The sequence below is a fragment of the Clavelina lepadiformis genome, chromosome 2 (assembly GCF_947623445.1).
Source record: "Clavelina lepadiformis chromosome 2, kaClaLepa1.1, whole genome shotgun sequence".
Classification (NCBI taxonomy): domain Eukaryota; kingdom Metazoa; phylum Chordata; class Ascidiacea; order Aplousobranchia; family Clavelinidae; genus Clavelina; species Clavelina lepadiformis.
Window position 1 is genome coordinate 55029 of NC_135241.1, and position 17511 is coordinate 72539.

General features: G+C 39.9%; 2 long non-coding RNA genes and 2 other non-coding genes across 5 annotated transcripts; 1 reads left to right on the forward strand and 3 right to left on the reverse strand.

Moving 5' to 3' along the window:
- Positions 1-8210: 8210 nt before the first annotated feature.
- Positions 8211-11773, reverse strand: LOC143446372 (uncharacterized). 2 transcript variants are annotated; one of them, XR_013113926.1, is made up of 7 exons: positions 11643-11773; positions 11410-11529; positions 11196-11280; positions 10903-11100; positions 10602-10832; positions 10287-10488; positions 8211-8287 (listed from the first exon to the last, which is right to left on the reverse strand). It is a non-coding gene; the product is annotated as an uncharacterized LOC143446372 (long non-coding RNA). The 2 variants fall into 2 exon arrangements; XR_013113927.1 differs by lacking the exons at positions 11196-11280; positions 11410-11529; positions 11643-11773 and having other exon boundaries at positions 10903-11127.
- A 196-nt stretch (positions 11774-11969) lies between these two features.
- On the reverse strand, positions 11970-12294 carry LOC143444826 (uncharacterized). The gene is made up of 2 exons (XR_013113772.1): positions 12162-12294; positions 11970-12110 (listed from the first exon to the last, which is right to left on the reverse strand). It is a non-coding gene; the product is annotated as an uncharacterized LOC143444826 (long non-coding RNA).
- Positions 12295-15791: 3497 nt separating this feature from the next.
- Positions 15792-15863, forward strand: Trnac-gca (transfer RNA cysteine (anticodon GCA)). Its single transcript has one exon. It is a non-coding gene; the product is annotated as a tRNA-Cys (tRNA).
- A 193-nt stretch (positions 15864-16056) lies between these two features.
- Positions 16057-16130, reverse strand: Trnan-guu (transfer RNA asparagine (anticodon GUU)). Its single transcript has one exon. It is a non-coding gene; the product is annotated as a tRNA-Asn (tRNA).
- Positions 16131-17511: the final 1381 nt, after the last annotated feature.

The following is a 17511-nucleotide window of genomic DNA, read 5'->3' on the forward strand; positions in this document are numbered from 1 at the left end:
GCTTGAGTGATCACATGCGAATTTATAAAATCTTTAAGATTTGGAAAGGGAATTATCTACACAGCATACCATGCAATATTTAAAATTAAAATTTGCTTGCCTGCCATAATTTTCCAAAAACAACAAATACAATTTTACGTTTAGCAGCGTTAGAAACGCAAGATAGAAATGGCCACGCAGATTTTTACAAGATCATCGTTCGTTGTTTCTTCTACGAATCAATTTAAATTTTGTTTTAATTTCATCATTCATTTTTATTTCAAAGGCAAATTTTTTAAGATTCGATTTTAATTAAAGCAAATTTATACTGTTAAAGATTTATACTTATCGTCCCATCTTGGTTTACCACGGTCATCCAAGATGGGACAAAAAGAGCCCAGCAGACTTCTAGTCTCTTGTCTTAACCACTCGGCCACGACAACTGTGCTTAATGTTCAATGCAAATAGATAAAATCAAACTTTTCTCGAATCACTTATGGAAGCGTGATTTTAATTCCACGTTGTCGGCGGGATTCGAACCTGCGCCGGCAAGGCCCAACAGATTTAAAGTCTGTCGCCTTAACCACTCGGCCACGACAACTGTGCTTATTGTTCAATGCAATTAGATAAAATCGCACTTTCCGCAAATCACTTATGGAAGCATGATTTCAATTCCGCGGGCAGAGCCAAACAGATTTTGAATCTGTCGCCTTAACCACTCGGCCACGACAACTGTGATTAATGTGCAATGCAAATAGACAAAATCTATTGTCTAGTCGTGCGTAATCGTGCCTAGTCGAGCGTAGTCGAGCGTAGTCGAGCGTAGTCGAGCCTAGTCGAGCCTAGTCGAGCGTAGTCGAGCGTAGTCGAGCGTAGTCGAGCGTAGTCGAGCGTAGTCGAGCGTAGTCGAGCGTAGTAGAGCGTAGTAGAGCGTAGTAGAGCGTAGTAGAGCGTAGTAGAGCGTAGTAGAGCGTAGTAGAGCGAAGTAGAGCGTAGTAGAGCGTAGTAGAGCGTAGTAGAGCGTAGCAGAGCGTAGCAGAACGTAGTAGAGCGTAGTAGAGCGTAGTAGAGCGTATTCTTGCGTAGTCGAGCGTAGTGGAGCGTAGTTAAGCATAGTCTAGCGTGGTGGAGCGTTCTGACGTCAGCTTTCAGCTCCGTCATGCAAATCGACAGCTCAGAACGATCAGAAAAAGCCGAGCACCATTAAAAAGGTTCGCGTACCATTTCGGTCGATATGGCATTGCTAATAACCAAAAATACAGTTTCACGATTGAGAACTTATCCAGACACCATTTCCTACGATACTAACCCTCACTTTTAAGGACGCTTTCACCCCTAACCTTAACTCCTCTATGAAATGGAGTCATTTTGCCAGATGCGGCTGGTCAATAAGTCCTAACCCTGAACATTTAGGAACCGGTATTGTATTTAATTTATTTGGTAGAGAACAATTCCACCATAAAGAACTTGTCCTGACACCATTTCCTATGATGCTAACCTTCAATTTTAAAAGCGATTTCACCCCTAACCCTAACCCCTCAATTAAATGGAGTCATTTTGACAGATGCGACCGGTCATTAATTCCTAACCCTAACCCTAACCCACAGATAGAGCGACGTAATTGTACGGCATATAACAAGGAAGATTCGAAGGTTCAAAATATCTACGGCCTTTGAGCGGTTTCAAAGTGTTGGGGTTAGGACTTTTCGGGTTTGTCAGACCACGAAAAATGTTTCGTTACGTTCACTTCGTAAATATCTCCTTTGTCATTCGATGAAAAGCGGTCAAAGTTTGGGAACACGGAACACTCGATATCCAGGTTACGTGTACCCAAATACAACATTCAAACGTAGCAAGTTTTGAGTTTACAACCGAAATGCAAATATCAAAATTAAAGATTAATTAAACGTCTGCAGCACATTTCAGACCCGTCACGATGTTTTTCGTCGGTACAGCTGTTTCTTGAACGCACAAAATCACGTTTTTTCTCGCACAAACAAAAGTTTAAACGGAAAAACTGTTCAATTTTCTGCAGGCGTTTACGGACAAAATAAAGAATGTACGCTGCTGAAAGTTGACCTACACATCAGCGAGCTCCTTCTCCTCCCGTGTTCCGACTTTCGTGGCGATCTGCCTTTGCGATCGCGAAAGAGAGACCTATCTGTAACAATGCTTCGTTAAAACTCAAAATGCCCTAACCCCATAATCGCAATTTCAAACGGGTTTAACTCGTCCGTTTTTAAAGAAAAACCACTCAAAATTGAGTATGTTTAAGATGGTAACAATGTACGTCGGCAACGCGAGTTTGGTTGAATTTTTTCAAGTAGAATTTGTGTTAGAGCACTTTAGGTTTGAAAAATGCTTTGTCTTGAGAATCGTCTGTGATCTTTACATGGGTCGACCCGATTTGGATTTGGACAAGTCGTCAAAATTTGAAATCGATTTTTACGCCTTGAAATTAACTAAACTTATTCTTACAATAATGTTTGCTCCCCGGCCGGAAGGACGTTCCCCTACGCCCTATAATAAGGAAGATATAGAGCCCCAAATTCTCAGGGTTAGAACTTAATGACCGGTCGCATCTAGAAAAATGGTTCCATGTATTTGAGGGGCTAGGGTTAGGGGTAAAGCGCCCTTAAAATTGAAGGCTAGTGTCGTAGAAAAGGTTATCTGGATTAGTTCTTCATCCTGGAACGGTAGGAGAGGGGCATTGGGAAACCAATACTGTCGAAATCACACAGTACACAAGTCTTGGGGTTAGGACTTTTTGGTTTGTCAGACCACGAAAAATGTTTCGTTACGTCCGTCCACTTTGTAGAATATTTCCTTATCCTTTGCTCAGACGTGACTCAGAGTTTGACGAGGACAATTTTTCGATAAGTGTGTGTGGTGATTTCCATTTCAACCTCCTATTGTACGACGTTAACGAAAAACCAAACTAGTGCTTTTAAACGAATTTAACCGCTATCGTCCGACTTTGAGACGCAAAAAAAATCTACAGACAAAGCGACGTAATTGTACGACTTATAATAAAGAAGATACAAAGGTTCAAAATTTCGTGCGTTAGTGTTGGGGTTAGGACTTTTACGGTTTGTCAGACCACGAAAAATGTTTCGTTACGTTCACTTTGTCGAATATTTATTCGGCGAGGGTATTTTTTTCGATCAGAGTGTGTGGTGATTTCGATTTCAACCTCCTGTTGTACGCCGTTACCAAGAAACGAAACCTGTGCTTTTAAATGAATTTAACCGCTATCGTCCGACTTAGAGAAGCATAAAACCTCTACAGACAAAGCGACGTAATTTTACGGCTTATAATAAGGAAGATACAAAGGTTCAAAATTTCCACGGCCTTTAAAGTGGTCACGAATAAAGTTAAAGTGTTGGGGTAAAGACTTTTCGGGTTTGTCAGACCACGAAAAATGTTTCGTTACGTTCACTTTGTCGAATATTTCCTTAAGATGCCGCTGGTCAATAAGTCCTAACCCTGAAGATTTATAAACCGGTATTGTATTTAATTTATTTGGTAGAGAACAATTCCAACATAGAGAACTTGTCCAGACACCATTTCCTGCGATGCTAACCCTCAATTTTAAAAGCGATTTCACCCCTAACACTAACCCTTCAATTAAATTGAGCTATTTTGCCAGATGCGACCGGTCATTAAGTCCTAACCCTGAAAATTTGGAAACCGGTATTGTATGTAATTTAGTTCGTAGAGAACAATTCCACCATACAGAACTTGTCCAGACACCATTTCCTACGATACTATCCCTCAATGTTAAGGGCGCTTACACCTCTAACCCTAACCCCTCAATTAATTAGAATCATTTTGCCAGATGCGACCGGACATTAGGTTATGACCCTACAAATTTAGAAACCGGTATTGTGTTTATTTTAGATCGTAAAGAACAGCTCCACGATGAACAACTTTTCCATACGCTCCTTCCTACGTTGCAAAACCTCAACTTCAATACGCGCTTTCACCCTAACCCTAACCCAAGGGCGGGCAACTTCTTCGGTCGGCGGGCCTGATATGAGAAAATGAAGTACTTGGCGGGCCGGATTCATGAATAGTTTGGAACGCAGCTTTGTCTTATCAATGTTCATGGTCGAAAATGTTTGCTCACAAATTTATGTAGACCCGAACAGAACAAGTAGATTCATGGCCATTTTTCTCAGGTTGGCAAACTTGGACTTATTCAGTGACGCAATACAGGGATTGCGGCAGAATTTGGCCGCAGGCCACATTATCATGTTAGACCGGAAACTGTCTGCGGGCCGCTCAAAATCCCGTCGCGGGCCGGATCCGGCCCGCGGGCCGTATGTTGCCCGCCCCTGCCCTAACCCCTCTATGAAATGGAGTCATTTTGCCAGATGCCGTTGGTGAATAAGTCCTAACCCTGAAGATTTAGAAACCAGTATTTTATTTAATTTATTTGGTAGAGAACAATTCCACCATAGAGAACTTGTCCAGACATCATTTCCTACGATGCTAACCCTCAATTTTAAAAGCGATTTCACCCCTAACCCTATCCCCTCAATTAAATTGTGTCATTTTGCCAGATGCGTCCGTTCATTAAGTCCTAACCCTGAAATGAAATGAAACCATCGAGAACTTGTCCAGACACCATTTCCTACGATACCAACTCTCAATTTTTAAAGCGCTTTCACCCCTCTATTAAATGGAGTCATTTTGCCAGATGCGAGTGGTAATTAAGTCTTAACCCTGAAAATTTGGAAACCGGTATTGTATTTAATTTATTTGGTAGAGAACAATTCCACCATAGAGAACTTGTACAGACACCATTTCCTACGATACTAACCCTCAATTTTATAGGCGCTTTCACCTCTAACCCTAGCGCTCAATTAATTGAAATCATTTTGCCAGATGCGACCTGATTGTAACCATTTGCTAAATAGGGTTAACAAATGCCTACTGAGTGTAACCATTTTATAAATAAGGTTAGGGTTAGTTATAATTAGCACGGGTACAAACGTAAGTTTTGTAAGTTATAATTCGCACGGGTGCAAATATGCACGAAGTAACTATTACCAAATGTATCTCGCAACGTTGCGGGTATTAAATTGCAGGAAGTAACAATTACCAAATGTATCTCTCATCGTATACGGGTACAAATTGCCAAAAAGTATGGTATTTCCAGATTAACTTGCAAATCAATACTCCAAATTAGAAATTTAACTGGGCAACTCGCAAAAGGCTATTGTATTGCACAGCGTTTAACTTTTGCAATTTTAATTTTGTGGATAGTAAAGAAACAAATTGCAATAATTTTGATTAAAAAAGTGTTTTAGGTAAAGAACCACAAGATGAAGCCAGACAAGTCAATTTTTTGAATTTCGATTCATCTGCGTCAAGTGGTGAAAGCGTTTTATTGCAGTAAAATATTGTGTTTGCTGTTTCAAATTTGTGAAAATTTATCTTTTTCTCAAACGCGTAAAAACGATGTATGTTAGTGATTGTTGGTAGGCCCAACGTCGAATCGTGTAAGATTGTAGTTAGCGCACCAAACTAGGTCCGACGAAGATTTTTTTTGCAATTTGATAACCGTATACGTTGCGAGATACATTTGGTAATTATTACTACGTGAAATTTGATACCGGTATATGTTGCGATATACATTTGGTAATTGTTACTTCGTGCAATTTAATACCCGTATAAGTTGCGAGATACATTTGGTAATTTTTACTTCGTGCAATTTGATACCCGTATACGTTGCGAGATACATTTGGTAATAGTTACTTCGTGCATATTTGTACCCGTGCGAATTATACAAATATGCACGAAGTAACTATTACCAAATGTATCTCGCAACGTTGCGGGTATTAAATTGCACGAAGTAACAATTACCAAATGTATCTCGCATCGTATACGGGTATCAAATTGCCAAAAAGTATGGTATCTGAAAAATGGCTACGCATTTTGTAGCCATTTCCAGATTAACTTGCAAATCACTACTCCAAATTTGAAATTAAACTGGGCAACTCGCAAAAGGCTATTGTATTGCACAGCGTTTAACTTTTGCAATTTTAATTTTGTGGATAGTAAAGAAACATATTGCAATAATTTTGATTAAAAAAGTGTTTTAGGTAAAGAACCGCAAGATGAAGCCAGACAAGTCTATTTTTTGAATTTCGATTCATCTGCGTCAAGTGGTGAAAGCGTTTTATTGCAGTAAAATATTGTGTTTGCTGTTTCAAATTCGTAACGCGTAAAAACGCTGTGTGTTAGTGATTGTTGGTAGGCCCTACGTCGAAACGTGTAAGATTGCAGTTAGCGCGCCAACGTAGGTCCGACGAAGATTTTATGTTGCAATTTGATACCCGTATACGTTGCGAGATACATTTGGGTATTGTTACTTCGTGCAATTTGATACCCGTATACGTTGCGAGATACATTTGGTAATTTTTACTTCGTGCAATTTGATACCCGTATAAGTTGCGAGATACATTTGGTAATTGTTACTTCGTCCAACTTGATACCCGTATAAGTTGCGAGATACATTTGGTAATTGTTACTTCATGCAATTTGATACCAGTATAAGTTGCGACATACATTTGGTAATTTTTACTTCGTGCAATTTAATACCCGTATACGTTGCGAGATACATTTGGTAATTGTTACTTCGTGCAATTTGATACCCGTATACGTTGCGAGATACATTTGGTAATTGTTACTTCGTGCAACTTGATACCGGTATATGTTGCGAGATACATTTGGTAATTGTTACTTCGTGCAATTTGATACCCGTATAAGTTGCGAGATACATTTGGTAATTTTTACATCCTGCATATTTGTACCCGTGCGAATTATAACTTACAAAAATTACGAACGCAATGCGAATCCCTAGGACTACCACAGGGGTCAATTGACCCTTTTGCAATTTTATTTTTTAATTTAACAAGAAGTGTTTTCTGCTAGGAACCTCAAACTTTTTTACTTTTATTCTTTCTGGGTATTTGACACATCATCAACACGACAATGGAAATTTTTTTTCAAAACAGGTGTTTTGGAATGAAAAACGGTGAATTACCACAGGGGTCAATTGACCCCTAAGCCGAAAATATTCATTTGTTCAGTTACATTTCGAAACAGCTTTTGCACACAGGTATACTACACGTTCCACAAACAAACTTTGAACAGTTAGAACATTGTACCCTTGTTTTGTTTGACTGGCATATTTTACATTTGGTTCTTTTATTGAGTGGTAATTCTTCTTCAGCATGTTCTCGTGTGCGTTTCAGATGAAAAACTTGGGGAACTGTACGTCTTCTGTTTTTCTCTGCTAGGCACAGCTTTTCACCCATTTCGATAATAAAATCCCTTCTCTTTTTAATTGTTATTTGCACATCTTTGCATATTACGTATGCATCCAGTGTCACAATGTCCAACAAGTTGAAAATGCAGCAAGTGGCTATCTTCGTGATGCTGCCTTAGTAGAGTAAGCACGGAGCATTTCATCAGCGGTATCCACCCCACCCTTACTAGAGTTGTAGTCTAGAATAGCCCTTGGTTTCTTCTTGGCTTTATCATCTACCTCCATAATATTGTGAAGTGAAGAAAGTAGATACACTACTTTATTCTTCTTCGCTTTATAACTGAGAAGCATAATATTTTCTTGGGAATGTGTGAAAACAAATTTTGACGTGTACAGTGGCATATTTTTTCCAAGCTGAACATCAGAGGGAATTTCTCGGCGATGGGATCTGATAGTGCCAATAATTGTAGTGTTCCTCTCAAGTAACTTCCTAGCAAGAGCCAATGATGTAAAGAAGTTGTCAGTAGTTACATTGAGCCCACAGTTCTTGTAAGCTTCCATCAACGACAATACCACATGCTCCCCAAGTCCACCTTCCCGGTCTTCTTTTCCAACATAAGGAAAACCTTGCAAAACGTAGTAGGTCGTAGCATTGCACAACATCCAAAACTTTATACCAAATTTCGCTGGCTTTTGGGGCATGTACTGTATGAATGAGCATCTAAATGTTGATACGAATATAAATTGACACAGAGAGTACAGATATGGAAATTGTATGCAACAACAAGTATATGTAGCCTTACCTTGATCTGCAAGGGAAAAGTTGCTCATCAACTGTAACATGTGAATGTGGAAAATAAGACTTTTGGCAGTTGTCCATCACTGCATTCCACAAATCTCGAATTGCCGCAAACTTGTCAGATTGTCGGCGACGCTGCCTTGAAGTTTTGTCATCAAATCGTATGTATCGAATAATTGATTGAAATTTGCTCCTACCCATAGTCTCCGAAAACATAGGTCGACCATATTCTAAATCCCAGAAATTTGTTAGCGGTTCATCCCTCCCTTTCAAAACTCCTCGAAGAAGACACAGGCCAAAAAACGCATCTAACTCTTCTTTCCTGAGGGAGAATTCGCTATCCCCTTGTCGCCGAGCTTCGGCTATTGTGAATTCCATAATGTGTTCAATGTTTCTATGACCCCACAACTCTTGAAACACATCTTTTGCATTGTCTACCCGTGCAAGAATGAACTGTTTAGTACCTGGCCTTGTTTTAATTATATTTCGTTTACTTGTACGCCCATTTTGTGTTGGAAACTCAGGTGCCCAAATGGTACCATCTCTACTGACTATCTGCTCTCTGTTTGGCGAAGTAGGGACATCATTTTCCGAACTACTTTCTTCTTGCACAACATCTTGCTCTATGTCAAACTCTTTGTCAATCCCACGTATGCTTGGTTCTGGCTCATCAAAGTCTTCTTCATCTGAGTCTTCATCAACTCGATGAATTCGAAGAACTTCTTGTGAATTATACCTTCTATCTGCTGTAAACCTAGACATAGTAGATAACTGCACACTACAAATTACAATTTAGCATATGCCCTAACAGTAGCAACAGTGTTAAAGTCTGAAACAAAAACCGGTGTCTGAGACTAATAGCTACAGAATGTCTGTAGAACACAGTAAAGGCCGCTATCTAACGCTCAACTATGAAATTTCAGATACTCGCTGGCTAGGACTGCTGTAAGATTACTGGTATCATTCAAGCAAATTTACAAGGCTATCAACTAGATTAGTTTCTTGCTGCTTGTTGTCAATGACAAATTCCTTGTCTTCCGCAAAGTTTGCGCCGTCAAAAAGTCACTGCATTTATCTCAAAATCACGATAAGCACTTCAAAAAACTAAGCAAATTATTTAAATCCAGAGAACATTGACTTCACAGAATGATATTGTTAGTGTGCAAAGCGAAACAATTAAAACAGTGTGAGGTCATTAAAGACAAAGATCACAATGTCTAATCTAAATTCTATAAAAATATATGAGAAAAAAGGTGATATTTCCTTAAAAAGCCTTCATATTAAAAGCAAGGGTCAATTGACCCCTTTGGTAATTCTCGAAGTAAAACATTTTGGTAGTTCTAGGGTTAATTTTTTGCTTTGGTACCTCAAGACACTTAGATATATCATTATTAGGGCAAGTTTTTGCAACTTTTGCAACTTTTTTTTACAGCTTTCGGCAGCTTCCTAAATACTCAGAACTTATGTAGTATGATGTTTTAAGCTTTTTGTAGGAATTTTTTTATTGCAACTTTTTGCAACTTTTTTCTATTTTTCATGCAACTTTTTACTGCAACTTTAATTAAATATTGCGCAAAATGTAAAGGAGTGATTTAAAAAACATGCTATAAAACTTTTTCTAGTATATTTCTATTCTCTTTGCTTTGCATAACAAAGAGATATGTTTTGGATTAGCTGCCTCTCAATTTTATCTATGACGCAACAGTTGGCTTGCAAGCTAGAAGTTTAACAACCACAACCAAGCACGTCAGTGCCCGAACTAAATTAGAATTGGAAGTATGACTTGGCTTTTGGCCAAGCCCGCACAAACGGAAACAGGTTGTGTCTAGTCTTTCGAGGTCAGTTTTTGTTGAGATTGCTTAGTTAGTTGCAGACCTTGGGGGTTTGGGGTGGGGTATTTGACTTGTTTTGGGGGGAGGGGGGGTTAACGCTTTGCTATTTGGCTTTTTGTGGAAACTTATTTCCGCATTGCGTTATTTTCTTGCTGCGTACCGGCAAAAAATGTTATTTTCGTAGGTCTCGCCAGGCAGTCTGTGAAATGGGAAAGTACCAAATTTGATAGCTCTACAGGAGCTGACAGCGAAATCCTGTCATGTAGGTTTTAAGAATTTTATGAATGCAACTATAGCGTCATTGTGCGCAATGAAGGTTGAAGGCTTGCACTTGCCTATGTAGTCTGTATTAAACGCAACAAATCACAAATATAGCAAATTCTACGCAGGTACTTACTTTAACGTGCTTTTCTATGTATGTGTCCAAGCTGAAAGCGTGCAAATCCTCAAAACTGCAGTTAGAAACTATTCTTTGCAGAATAGATTTCTGCTTTTCCGCATCGACCATGTGTTTTTCCCCTCCGTCGACGGATTTCAAATAAAGCGAGAAATTTCTGAAGCAGGCAGTCCAGGAAAAACGGACTGTTCGGTTCAGGCGACTGAACAGACAATAAGTGTTATAACAATACACATACAACTAAAAGCGCAGCATGTTCGTGAAGCACTTCTTCTCTTTAAATATTGCTACATACATATCTAGACAAGCAATTACCTTTGCTGTATTATCACGTCGCCGTTTATCAAGTGACATTACTAGCTCCTTCACTTGTGTGTCATCCTTATCATGTTTCGCACCTTTCAGGTGTTTCACCAGATGCTTTACATACTGTATTTATCGCATAAGGGGCACTTTTTCTTCCCTTCACCAGACAGCACATTGTATGATATTTTATGAACGTCTCTGCAATGACGACCAACATTCATCACCATTTTTTCGCATATGCTTAAAAACATAAAAGTCACAAAATAAACTAGGAAATAATGTTTTCAGGGCAGCTAAATAAAAACCATACCTGCAGTATTTTGCCTTTCTTCTGTGGTGACGCTTCTTCCCCGGCACCTCCTCTGCACCACTATGTTCCGCTTCACCTTCTAACCCGTCAGGATCACTTTCATCCACCACCATCTCGTCTTCTTTTCTCTCCGACACTTCTTGCCCTGCTGCCTCTTCCATCTCTTCTTCTGATTCCCGTTCGATACTTTTCTTTTCGCTTTCATCATAAAACAAAGCATTTTAAGTCATCACAATTTACATAGAGCATGGTAATTTTTAAATTATCGCATAAGTTCAAGCCATGTTACTCACAGACTAACTGTCGATGCGTTGTAGCATTACTGATGCCACTATTTCTTGGGCAGTCACGACTTCGGACGTTGAGTCGGCGAGGCTCCTAAAACAGCAGACATGGAACAACTTACCAATTAATGCAAAAAATATTTAAAAAAATTAAAATGCAACTCAAATTCGGTTTCTATACATAAAAAAAAAACAATTTGAATGCTAACATTAACTGGCTTACTTTTAATCAAGATGTAATTCCTGGCCAACCTCGCCCATACTTTCGATTGTGCTTTAGGCGAAATTAGACCTCTGTAGGTCTTTATCTTTAATTGAATAATTGCGGCCCTCTTGAACTGAGCTGCAAACGAAACATTTTCACCTTTATCCGCTACTAACTGGCACACACTTTACGAAGAAATCTTTACGAATTTGCGTCAAGAACAGAGTGAAAGAAAAAGTGAAAACGCTTACCCAAAACCTTGTACTAACGATCTCATTTTCTTCTTTCGAGTTTCAGTATAACCAGGCTCTGCATCCTTAAAGTTCTTCGGAATTTTCTTTTTTTTTCATTTAATAAGCAACAAATAAAACGACAACAATTTATAACTTGTAAATCAACAGAATTTTCAGAACGCATAGCTACGCACCCTTTTTGGCAACTTTGAAGGACTGATGATCGTGTCCACGTCGTCATCAGATGACGATCTGTGTGACAGAGTGCTTTTGGTTTGAGGTCGCGGTAAATTTTTCGCCACCTCCGGCCAAATTCAACCCTCGCTGCATTCTTTTTTACGCAAATTACTTTGCTCATTTATGGGGAAAATTATTTCAAATTTCTTTTCCGTTGAACCGGACAAGGTTGCCCAGCCCTTCCTTCAACCAGCCAGGCATAACAATTGTTGCATACCCATATTTTGCGAATGTTTTGTGATCTTGCACCTGCATTAAAAACATCCCTTTTTTAATAGTTTTTTACATGTGGTGATTTACCCGAATAATCCAACGTCCTTTCCTGGTCCGGCAGCCATGGTTAAGTTCTTCCACGAGCATGTTGCGGACCGCATTTGTCCGCTGCGAGTTTTTGGTTATCTGATAGGCCATGAGGATTTCCCCATGGTGCTTCTCACCTCCGCTCCGGGATCGTTTTCCCAGACTGCATGTTTGTAGAATATAGTGAGTTACTGTATCAACGAAAAATGAAACAATCAATATTTGATTTGTTTAATATCTTGTAGCCTACAACCGACAATTTAAAACAGGAGCTAGGCCTACAGTATGCTAAAACAGAGCAACTAACTGAACAGTACCTCACTCCACGTGCGTTGCTGAGAAGTGAAGGTCAGTCTGAGAAGTGAACTGGGTTGATTGCATTTTATGCTTGAGTGATCACATGCGAATTTATGAAATCTTTAAGATTGTGTAAGTCGTGCGTAGTCGTGCGTAGTCGTGCGTAGTCGGGCGTAGTAGAGCGTATTAGTGCGTAGTCTAGCGTAGTTTAGCGTAGTCTAGCGTATCCAAGCGTAGTAGAGCGTAGTAGAGCGTAGTAGAGCGTAATAGAGCGTAGTCGAGCGTAGTAGAAATTTCGAGCGAGCTCAGACTATCAGAAAAAGCCGAGCACCATTAAAAAGGTTCGCGTACCATTTCGGTCGATATGGCATTGCTAATAACCAAAAACACAGTTTCACAATTGAGAACTTATCGAGACACAATTTCCTACGATACTAACCCTCACTTTTAAGGGCGCTTTCACCCCTAACCCTAACCCCTCTATGAAATGGAGTCATTTTGCCAGATGCCGCTGGTCAATAAGTCCTAACCCTGAACATTTAGGAACCGGTATTGCGTTTAATTTATTTGGTAGAGAACAATTCCACCATAAAGAACTTGTCCAGACACCATTTCCTACGATGCTAACCTTCAATTTTAAAAGCGATTTCACCTCTAACCCTAACCCCTCAATTAAATGGACTCATTTTGCCACATGCGACCGGTCATTAATTCCTAACCCTGAAAATTTGGAAAGCGGTATTGTCTTTAATTTATTTGGTAGAGAACAATTCCACCATAGAGACAAAATCTATTGTCTAGTCGTGCGTAATCGTGCGTAGTCGTGCGTAGTCGTGCGTAGTCGTGCGTAGTCGTGCGTAGTCGTGCGTAGTCGTGCGTAGTCGTGCGTAGTCGGGCGTAGTCGGGCGTAGTCGGGCGTAGTCGGGCGTAGTCGGGCGTAGTCGGGCGTAGTCGAGCGTAGTAGAGCGTAGTAGAACGTAGTCGAGCGTAGTCGAGCGTAGTCGAGCGTAGTTGGGCGTAGTGGAGCGTAGTTAAGCATAGTCTTGCGTGGTGGATCGTTCTGACATCATCTTTCAGCTCCGTCATGCAAATAGACAGCTCAGACTATCAGAAAAAGCCGAGCACCATTAAAAAGGATTGCGTACCATTTCTGTCGATATGGCATTGCTAATAACCAAAAACACAGTTTCACAATTGAGAACTTATCCAGACACCATTTCCTACGATCTAGCGTAGTAGAGCGTATTAGTGCGTAGTCTAGCGTAGTTTAGCGTAGTCTAGCGTATCCAAGCGTAGTCGAGCGTAGTCGAGCGTAGTCGAGCGTAGTAGAGCGTAGTCGAGCGTAGTCGAGCGTAGTCGAGCGTAGTCTAGCGTAGTCTAGCGTAGTCGGGCGTAGTGGAGCGTAGTTTAGCATAGTCTAGCGTGGTGGATCGTTCTGACATCAGCTTTCAGCTCCGTCATGCAAATCGACAGCTCAGACTATCAGAAAACGCCGAGCACCATTTAAAAGGTTCGCGTACCATTTCGGTCTATATGGCATTGCTAATAACCAAAAACACAGTTTCACAACTGAGAACTTATCCAGACACCATTTCCTACGATACTAACCCTCACTTTTAAAGGCGCTTTCACCCCTAACCCTAACCCTTCTATGAAATGGAGTCATTTTGCCAGATGCCGCTGGTCAATAAGTCCTAACCCTGAACATTTAGGAACCGATATTGTATTTAATTTATTTGGTAGAGAACAATTCCAACATAGCGAAGTTGTCCAGACACCATTTCCTATGATGCTAACCTTCAATTTTAAAAGCGATTTCACCCCTAACCCTAACCCTAACCCCTCAATTAAATGGAGTCATTTTGCCAGATGCGAGCGGTCATTAATTCATAACCCTGAAAATTTGGAAAGCGGTATTGTCTTTAATTTATTTGATAGAGAACAATTCCACCATAGAGAACTTGTCAAGACACCATTTCCTACGATGCTAACCCTAATGGAAAAAGGCTTTACTGTAAACCCGCTTAACGGGTTTTGCGTCACACTACTTACGTTGCATGTCTTGAAGACATCTCATAACATATCTTGAATGAAGCACTTTGTTAACATCGTCGGTCCGAATTGCGTTCCTTCTATCATGTTGCGGACCGCACTTGTCCGCTGCGAGTTTTTGGTTATCTGATAGGCCATGAGGATTTCCCCATGGTCCTTCTCACCTCCGCTCCGGGATCGTTTTCCCAGACTGCATGTTTGTAGAATATAGTGAGTTACTGTATCAACGAAAAATGAAACAATCAATATTAGATTTGTTTAATATCTTGTAGCCTACAACCGATAATTTAAAACAGGAGCTAGGCCTACAGTATGCTAAAACAGAGCAACTAACTGAACAGTACCTCACTCCACGTGCGTTGCTGAGAAGTGAAGGTCAGTCTGAGAAGTGAACTGGGTTGATTGCATTTCATGCTTGAGTGATCACATGCGAATTTATAAAATCTTTAAGATTTGGAAAGGGAATTATCTACACAGCATACCATGCAAAATTTAAAATTTAAAATTTAAAATTTAAATTTGCTTGCCTACCATAATTTTCCAAAAACAACAAATACAATTTTACGTTTAGGAGCGATAGAAACGCAAGATAGAAATGGCCACGCAGATTTTTACAAGATCATCGTTCGTTGTTTCTTCTACGAATCAATTTAAATTTTGTTTTAATTTCATCATTCATTTTTATTTCAAAGGCAAATTTTTTAAGATTCGATTTTAATTAAAGCAAATTTATACTGTTAAAGATTTATACTTATCGTCCCATCTTGGTTTACCACGGTCATCCAAGATGGGACAAAAAGAGCCCAGCAGACTTCTAGTCTCTTGTCTTAACCACTCGGCCACGACAACTGTGCTTAATGTTCAATGCAAATAGATAAAATCAAACTTTTCTCGAATCACTTATGGAAGCGTGATTTTAATTCCACGTTGTCGGCGGGATTCGAACCTGCGCCGGCAAGGCCCAACAGATTTAAAGTCTGTCGCCTTAACCAATCGGCCACGACAACTGTGCTTATTGTTCAATGCAATTAGATAAAATCGCACTTTCCGCAAATCACTTATGGAAGCATGATTTCAATTCCGCGGGCAGAGCCAAACAGATTTTGAATCTGTCGCCTTAACCACTCGGCCACGACAACTGTGATTAATGTGCAATGCAAATAGACAAAATCTATTGTCTAGTCGTGCGTAATCGTGCCTAGTCGAGCGTAGTCGAGCGTAGTCCAAAACGTATTTTAATAGTAATATCCAAAACGTATGCCTACGGAAAGTGAATGTAAAGGAGGTATAGCTCAGTGGTAGAGCATTCGACTGCAGATCGAGAGGTCTTCGGTTCAAATCCGGGTGCCCCCTTTTTCCTTTTGACATGATGAATTTCACCAGTTTTAGAACTTTCAGCAGGCGCTTGTTTTATACTCCACTCTTTAGCTTGAAATGTTGCGGCTCTGGGGGGCCTTAAACTTGACGTTTAGAACAAAAGCACCGTTTCTAGGTATGAAATTTCTTTAACATGAAGAGTTTGTTGTTCGTAAAACTCTCCTAAAGACGTCCCTGGGTGGGCTCGAACCACCAACCTTTCGGTTAACAGCCGAACGCGCTAACCTATTGCGCCACAGAGACATGGAAAATGCTTCGTTTGCTTAGATGCAAGTGAATCAAAAATGTTCAAAGGTTTTCTCCTATGTGGCTTTCCGTGTTGCCTTAAAAAACAAAACAGTAATGAATACGATCGTTACTACCATAAACGTGGCTGCTATGTCATTTGATGAAGCTTGAATGTCTGTAAACTATACAACACTGAAGGTTAGGATTACTTGTACTGTACCTGGTGGAACTCCGAACGGAAAAAGTTATCTTGCTTTGCAGCTTTGCTGGACTTAGGATTTGTTTCCTTAGTTTTGAAACCGACGGCAATTATTCTTTTTCTGCGACGTCACATATTCAACCAGAAGATTTATCACCTGTGTCGCAAGCTGAGTTGGTTGATTAGATTTCATCTGAATCAGATTAGGCTTAGAGTTCTTCTGAAACGGCATAGTAGCAAGCAAAAGCGTACGTTTCAATTTCAACCAATGGATGCTGACGTGAGGTGTATCTGCTCGTTTTGTAGTGTTACATATCAGCAAGATTTCCACTGCAATTTGATTCCTCCGATTGATTATCTGCTAGGTTTTTATCATATCAGTAGATGTGTTTTGCACGGGTGCCCTGTTTTTCATTTTAACAGGAACAAATTTACCAGTTTTCCAAATTTCAACATAGCCTGTTTAAAAATCCACTCATGAGTTTGAAATGATGGGGTCGTGGGGGGCCTTAACCTTGACAATATTAAAATCATGACTTGGCGTTTAGAACAAAAGTAGGGGAGGGTGGGGTAAAGCGGACCACCTAAGGCTTAATTCGTTAAAATTCACTGATTTCACCAAAACATTTGACTTGTTTGTTTTGAGAGTTAACTCTAAGGTATTTCGCTAATTTTTGAAGTGCCCTTTTTTTGATTGCATGGCTTCTTACATAAATTTTTTTTGATTTAAAAGCACCTCCAATAGTCCACTTTACCCCACATGGGGTAAAGTGGACCACCGTAAGTTTTTGAGTAAACAAGGCAATTTGTTCCACATCACAATCAATTTATTTACAAATTGTCATCATAAGCGAAGTAGTTATGAAAGTAATCGCAGTTCACCATCAATTTTTAAAAACATAATTCACAAATAAAGTTGTCATCCTCTTCATTACACCCAGAGCAGGCTTCATGCGCCCATCGCATGCATTTGGAGCACTGGATCCACCCATCATTCTCGGATGATTTGGAATACATTTCGTTGCAGTAAAAGCATTCTGCATCTACGTTGTTATCACTTTCATCTGTGTCCTCCTGCTGCATTGATGACCTGGAAACCTTAGCTTTCTTCATAGAACGCTTTTTCGATGAACTTGTTTTACTGCTGTTGCCAGATACCGCGGATTGGCTACGATTCGTTGCAGCCAACTGCTTCTT